Raw genomic sequence first — 7674 nt, forward strand, 5'->3', positions numbered from 1 at the left:
ATTCTACCCAGGAATCTCAACAAACTCCGAAATCTAACAAACCAAAAATTGTGTGTCATAAATGTGGTCATGCAAATCACTTTGCAAAAGATTGTCTGGCTGAAGCTCCACTTAAACCCAAAATCAAGGATTCAACTTACTATGCACGAAGAGCTCAAGAGATGGCTGAAAGTGAAAAGGCATTTGTTATAACACTATCAAGAGATATGGAAGGATATTGATCGTCCGGAGATGATGATGATGATGATGATGATGATGATGATGATGATGATGTGGTCACTGGAAGAAACATGTGCTTAATGGCAAGACAAACTATTGAGTGTGATGAAGGCTATTGGTCCTTTGGGCCAGAAGATGAAGATGAGGTTGCTGAACCAAAGTGCTACTACATGGCCACAAATGATCCACCAGGTCGAAGCATCGTTCAACAGGTAAAATCCATGATTACTGATAATAATTTTGATTTGTCTCTTTGTGAATCTTATGTAACCCAGATCCAAACAGATATGAGCACCATCTATAAAGCCTATGAGTTTTCCATAGAGGCCAGTGAGAAGAAGGATAGTGAATTGAGTCGTCTTAGGTTACGTTTCGAGGATAAGAAGTTGAAAATAGAGTCTTTAGAACATGAGCTTGTAATGCCAAAAGATGAATGTATCATTCTTAAAGACAAATGTGAAATCACTTATTCTGAAAGAAATGTTTTAATTTCCGATAACAAACGTCTCAATGCCAAAATAGATGCTTTGCATAATTCCATTGACATGTTTGAAGCAAATCAACAGATGACTCATAACTTTCATCATCCTTGGTCAAAAGCTCCTGGTCTCGGAAGCGAGCTTCTGAAACCTATAGCTAGTCCCTTGAAGGAGTTGCAAAACCTGAAATTAATGGGAGATGTTCCGAACCATCAACATTCGGATACCCCTGTCTTTCCCTTGTCACCCCTTCCTGAGACTTCTGACAAAATTGCATCTCTAATTCCTGAGTTTCAACCCATTGTTGTCAAGTGACCTGAATAAGACCACATAATTCCACTATAGTGTTTCAAATTGAATAGATCATGTTCCGAAATACAGTCCTCCCAACAACTGTGTTGTTGAGGAAATAATTCTTGTGACAACTAAAACCATTACTTCTGAGTTTGCATGGGCATCCTTAGATGATAACATTGAAACCTCAAGCAATGTCTCCTCTGATTCTTATGAATCAAATTCTTTAGTAACCTCTAAAACAACCTTGGTGCCCATCAAGCCCAAGTTTGGGAATCCTTCAAATCGTCAAACATCCAAGTCAACATCTGACCAAAAAAAAGAAACCCTCCTTGAACAGAAAAGATGTCGTTAATCCTAAACAAGAAGCCAAAAATGCCCTTAAGAAGGAATTTAGGTCAAGACAAAATTCTAGGTTTCTTGAGAACTCCAAAAGGAATGCACTGAGGAGTAGTAGCAAATCTTCTTCTCAGAATCATAACACATTTGCTCCTGTTAAGATTCTCAAAAGACAATCCAATCTTTCTAGTCAATCAGAACCTCAGAAAGTTTTCAATCACACTCCTGAAATGCAAGTTTCAAGTACTCAACCAATCTGAAATGACTCTTCTCGGACCATTTCATCAGTTTTTATAGCCAAAGCAGATGGTACAACTTTCAAACTTCAATCCATTTCAAAATCAAATGTACCATTGAACAAAGAAAGATTTTCAAAGAAAACAATTTTACAAAAATCTTCAAAACAAAAACTTGTTTGGAAAATAAAAAATTCCACAACTCCGGAAGAGAGAGTGATTCCCACTGCTCCGGACGCCACACGTCCGAAAAAGGTCATTCCGAATCAACATGTCATTGAATATGATTACTGGATAGATGAAACTGTTTCCCTAGGAATCTCGAAATAACTCTAACAAACACACTATTGTCCGAAAGTCACCACCCAAGTCCAAAGCTCTTACTCTTGTCCTAAAACCTATCTCGGAGCCTAAAAGCTCCACCTCTCACTAATTTTGCAAGCACTTTGTGCTTCGGAGCAATAAACAATATGGTATATTGATATTGCTTGCTCCATGGACATGACGGGGCAGAAGGACTTTCTGCGAGACCTCAAACTTTCTCCCAACGTTGGTTACGTGACATATGGCAACAACTCCAACTCTCAGATTCGTGGTTATGGCATCCTCGCCAATGGAAATTTCTCCATCTCAAATGTGGCTTAGTTAGCTGACCTAAAGCATAACTTGATAAGTGTAGCTCAACTCACTGACTCAAATCTGCATGTCGAATTTTGCAAGAAACACAGCTATGTGATGACCGAGGACAGGAAAGAATGTTTAATCAAGTCAAATCGCAACAAGAACATGTATCCACTAGACATCAACATGATTATTGCCAAACCTCAGCTCTGCCTTCTCTCCAAAGCCGTTCCTGACGTTAGCTAGTTATGGCACCGAACGCTTGCTCATCTAAATTTTCGGTACATGAATGATCTTGTGTCTAGTGAAATGGTAAGAGGATTACCACTCCTCAAGTTTGAAAATGATCATTTATGCGCTACATGTGAGTGTGGAAAGCAATCGATGAAGGTTCATGCTGTCATCATTGAAAAATCAATCTCGGAACCATTGGAACTTCTACACATTGATCTATGTGGACCCTCAACTGTAGAAAGTCTTCATCATAAGAAATACATTCTTGTGATTGTTGATGACTTTACAAGGTTCACCTGGGTCTTCTTCCTTAGGCTAAAGTCTGAAACAGCCTCCGAACTCATCAACTTCATCAAAGGAATTGAAGTTCTTGTCACCATTGAAAAATTCCTCACCAAGAAAGAAATTGATCACAACTTCTCTGCTCCTTACACTCCACAACAGAACGGTGTAGTCGAAAGACGCAATAGCACACTAGTCGAAGCTGCTCGATCTATGCTTAACTTTGCCAATCTACCACTCTAACTTTAGGCCGAAGCCGTGTCAACTGCTTGTTTCACTCAGAATCCTAGTATCATCAATCGACGCCTCAACATGACGTCATATGAAGCAATGAATGGTCGGAAGCCAAGCATATCCTTTCTTCATTTTGGATGTCGATGCTTCATCAAAAACAATCATGATCATCTTACAAAGTTTTAACATAAAGCTGATGAAGCCATTTTTTTGGGTTACTCTGCAAAATCAAAGGCTTATCGAGTACTAAATCGTCGTACTCGATTTATAAAAGAAAGTTTTGATGTAACCTTTGATGATAATTTCGTTCGAAACTCTGGTGCTAATCATGTTACAACTCACACTATGGAGTCCGATGCCCTTCCACCTGAATGTCCGAACACACAAGTAATCCATGAAGTTGATTTTGAAACCCTCTTCGGACCATCTGAAACAACTCTTGATTCTGAATCTAGACCAAGACAAACATCCTCATCCACTCCTTTTTCCCAAACTGTCTCTGACCCAACACCAACCTTTCCTCCATTTGATTCCGACCCGTTTCAACCTTCACAGGTTGAGGGGGGAGAATGGACAACCTTCCCTTGAATCAAATGTAGAAGGATTCCTTGATGCAGCTGCTGAATTTGACTCCAATCCGATCAATAACGAAGATGATGTCAATTTCGTTGACTTCCCACCTGATGATGATATTGTTGGGTTTTATACATAGCAAACAATCCTATGTGTGTTAGGAATAAATCCGAGATGACAAATGCGGAATATCAAGAACAATCAAGAATCAATCACCATCATATGCAAGTAATCTGATAAAGGTTTTTGTGTATATTGATTATAACATGAACGTACAGAGAAAAACTCTAATCTGGTAAAAAGTTTACCTCAAAATCTAACCTAATGATTATTCATTGGGAACATAAAATATCTACCATAACTATAAAATAAATGCCTTAATATAAAACCAATGCCTTAGAAGAGCTCGATTAAGCACTTCTACTGTAAAGGCACCGTAGGGAATCATAAAATTATTAACCCTAAAAAGGCTTCCCTAAATAACCAAATATGCCAAATCAGTTTCAATATCTCAAATACTCAACAATCTCCCCGTAGATGTTGAAACTGATAAGATCACGATTTCCGATCTTCTTGGCATTTCTCCCCTTAAATTGTGAGACTCATCAGCAAATGGGGTCTTCAAAGCGAGAGAAATAAAAAATAATCTTCCAAATACGAACTCCCCCTTGAATAATCATCACTCCCCCTTAAATCTTCAACAAATACCATGGAGAGAATCCGAAAAGTTAAGAAGAATCACCAACAATCTTCAAAACCCGTCAGATTTGATGAAATAAATCCCTTTAGAAAATACCCAATTCTCAAAAAATAAAACCGGAAAAATAACAAAAAATAATTTTATATTTTTCGATTTTTAAATTTAGACAAAAGAATAGAAAAAGAAGCAATTATTTAGAAGGGTTTGAAAAGAATAAGACCAAAGAAAGGATTAGAAATGATAAAATTTTGGAAAGAAGGGGTAAAAAAATGGTAAAAATCCAAAAATTTTGAAAAGAATTTTGGATATGGGGTTGAGACAGTGAAGGTCTGAAAGTTAAGGGGCAAAAATTGAAAATATAACCCATTTTCTTCATTGTAACGTTGAATAAAGATATGAGCATCCAAAAGGGTTGAAACGGTAAAGTTTGCTAACATTCAGGGACTGAAGTTGGAAATTGAAGCGTCTTCTTCACTTAATCGGATGTAAACTCGTTGTTTGACTTAGGAAAAGTCAAAATCAAAGGAACGAACCAAAAGAAAAAAATTCCGATTGCCACTTTCTTTGCAATACCCATTGACAGGTTTCGATTTCTTAATTATCAAATTCCGATTCAACAGATCTGATGGGATTTCCAATTCCGATTTGGAATTTTGCGTATGAAATTGCCGATTTCAATTTGCTTGAAACCCGATTTCAGTTTTGTTTTGCTTTCAGTCTTCACATTTGAAATCGAACTCTTTTGATTTGAGTGAGAGTAACCTGCTATACGATGATGATTTCCGAGTTCGTGACATTTAATTTAGATTCAGAACAGTTCCATTTTCCAAGTAAGATGCGAGTGCAGAATACCGAGTCCGATTGTGACTTTCGCATCTTGTGTTGTTCGTCTACTCTGTTTCAAAGAAACCAAACTCCGAATCAATTCTGATTTGTTATAGCTGCGAATCCGATTTTCGTTTCTAAATGCGAACCTCCGTTGACCCGATTACGAGTCCTTAAATGCGAACTTATACGTGCGAATGGAGGACTGTAAATGCGAAAGTACAACCTCATCCTCTACGTTCATTGCGAGAGCTGAGAGATATAGGGTTCGTTGGAAACGTGCGCTTCACAGAGTGATAAGAAACCTGCGAATCTAACTTTCGCTTATTTGACATTCGCGTATTTGAGTTTCGCATCTGTGACCTTGTGACTTTCGCGTCTTTGGTTATTTGTCATATCCGCTTCAATGAACGAATACAGGAACCAGACACGACGATTTTTATTAATAACTCCGAAAGTAACCCCTTCTTTTACAGTACACTGACAATTTCAGCCCCTTTTTTGATGTAATGTCAGATTGCAGCCTTTCTTGTTATAGAAAATGTCACTTTTCACCCACTTTTTCAACTTTTGTCATTTCCAACAATTAAAAGTCAATAAAAATTGATTCCTTCAACCAAATTTCATATCTTTGACTAAATATTCATAAGATTGCACCAGATTTTGTCCATTATTTTCATTTTTTTTCATTTTTTTAAATTTTTATTATTATTATTTTTTGATAAAGGACAAAACTTTTCAAGACACTTTTGGTACTCATTTAAGATTCAACAATGAGGTTGGTTTCTTACACACCCACTTACGTGAAGAGAATCTATCATCTTCTGAAAATAATACCAGCCTTTTAGTTGGAAAACAAAATTTTCCATAAATTTCATCAAACCAACCAAATTCTCTTTTCTTTTCTTTCCAACTTCTAACATTTTTATCTAAAGAAAAATGAGAATTAAAGTTTCTTTGAACATGCTTGACTTCAACTTTCTCAACTTTTACACAAGCATTAGGTACTTGTACCTTGGGCATCCAAACCTTCTTTATTTTACTCTTGTTCTTCTTCCTCTTCATCATTTTCTTATTTCTTGGCTTCAGAAACAAATTGTGAATCTGAACAACCTTTTCACCATTCTGAATCTGAACATTAGAAGACTTTTGAACACAATCCTTAGGAGTTTGATAAATCTGAACATCTTGAATTATTGGCTTTTTGTAAGGAACCAATCCTTCAAAGACATCATCAACACACAAAAAATCATCTGTAGTTGTTCCAATAGAACAAAAATCCGTCATTTTCACGATTTCTGAATATTTACTTTGAGATTCTTCTTCAGAACAACTAGATTCGGATTGTGAAGCTTCTAAAAAACTTGAAACACTTGACTCCCCCTCAACAAGAAGATCTGGAGTCACTTTTTCTTCAGAAACTTGAAGAACATCATGAACTTTATTAATAACACCAAGAACACCTTCTTTTTCTTTTCTTTCTTTCTCTAAGTTCTGTTGTATTTTCTTCAAAAATAAGTATTCTTTGATAATGATAAATTGTTTTAACAAATCTTTATCTTCCTCTACACGATTACTTTTAAATCCACCAATAGAAATCTGTGTGAAATCACCAATCTTCTCATCAACATAGAGATTATACATCTCAATGGCATTTTTCAACATAGATTGTTCAGGAACATCCCAAAACAAATATCCTTCTTTAAGACGAAACTTTGGATCTGTAACTTTTAATCCTAGTCTCTTAATGTCTTTTAACACCTTATAATCCGCCATTTAATCTTCACCAAGAAAGAAAACTTGAACAGAGAGAAAGTAGATCTGATGAGAATTCTAGAGAGAGAAAACAGATCTGAGATGGTTTCTGTCATACCCCAAAACCTGAACGGTGGAATCTTTCGGGGGTGGAGGACGTCATGTACAATATCACAACAATGCATAGTAGTAAACAAGCAACAACATCATCCATTGCATTAATAATATAATTTCATACAAGTGTGTTCTGTGAAGTTTATAAGACACCAAAAATGTAAATCAAAAATAAAAGATGAGTCTTGAACGAGCTCCATCTTCTCAAAACCTGGCATCGGTACCTGTCTACGGATGACTTGAGATTACAAGTTATTTTGAAAGAGTTGATCAGCTTTAAAGCTGGTGAGTCCATAAGCATTTTAGTGTCATTGTTTGTATGAAGATGTTTGTAAATGTTTGTAGATGTTTGTAAATGTTTGTAAATGTTTGTAAATGTTTGTATCTCCTAGAAAATCCTATATTTTCTACTAAACGTAGCCTTCTACCAAGGCATCAAGTGAAATGTGTGTTTGTTTCTTGTAAGAGTGTATATTTTCCCAAGTGTGACTATCATTAACCAAAAATATAGTTTTACATTACCTTTTATGTGAACAGATCACAATGTGAATGCAATGAGGAAATAATAAAGTACTGTAGTGTTGTATTATAGTAACTACTGTTGTACTTTCTACCTTAAACCAATTGATATTTAAGGTATGATGTGACCTGGTTGTACCATACTATCGACTAATAACACGACGATGAAAGACGTCGGAAGAAATGACATTTGGCACCCGTAGACTTGCAAGTCCCACTGTAGCGAACAGCAAGGTGTAGGATAGTCAAT

The sequence above is a fragment of the Lactuca virosa genome, chromosome 2 (genome assembly GCF_052849685.1).
Source record: "Lactuca virosa cultivar CGN04683 chromosome 2, Lactuca_virosa_CGN04683_v6, whole genome shotgun sequence".
Lineage (NCBI taxonomy): Eukaryota > Viridiplantae > Streptophyta > Magnoliopsida > Asterales > Asteraceae > Lactuca > Lactuca virosa.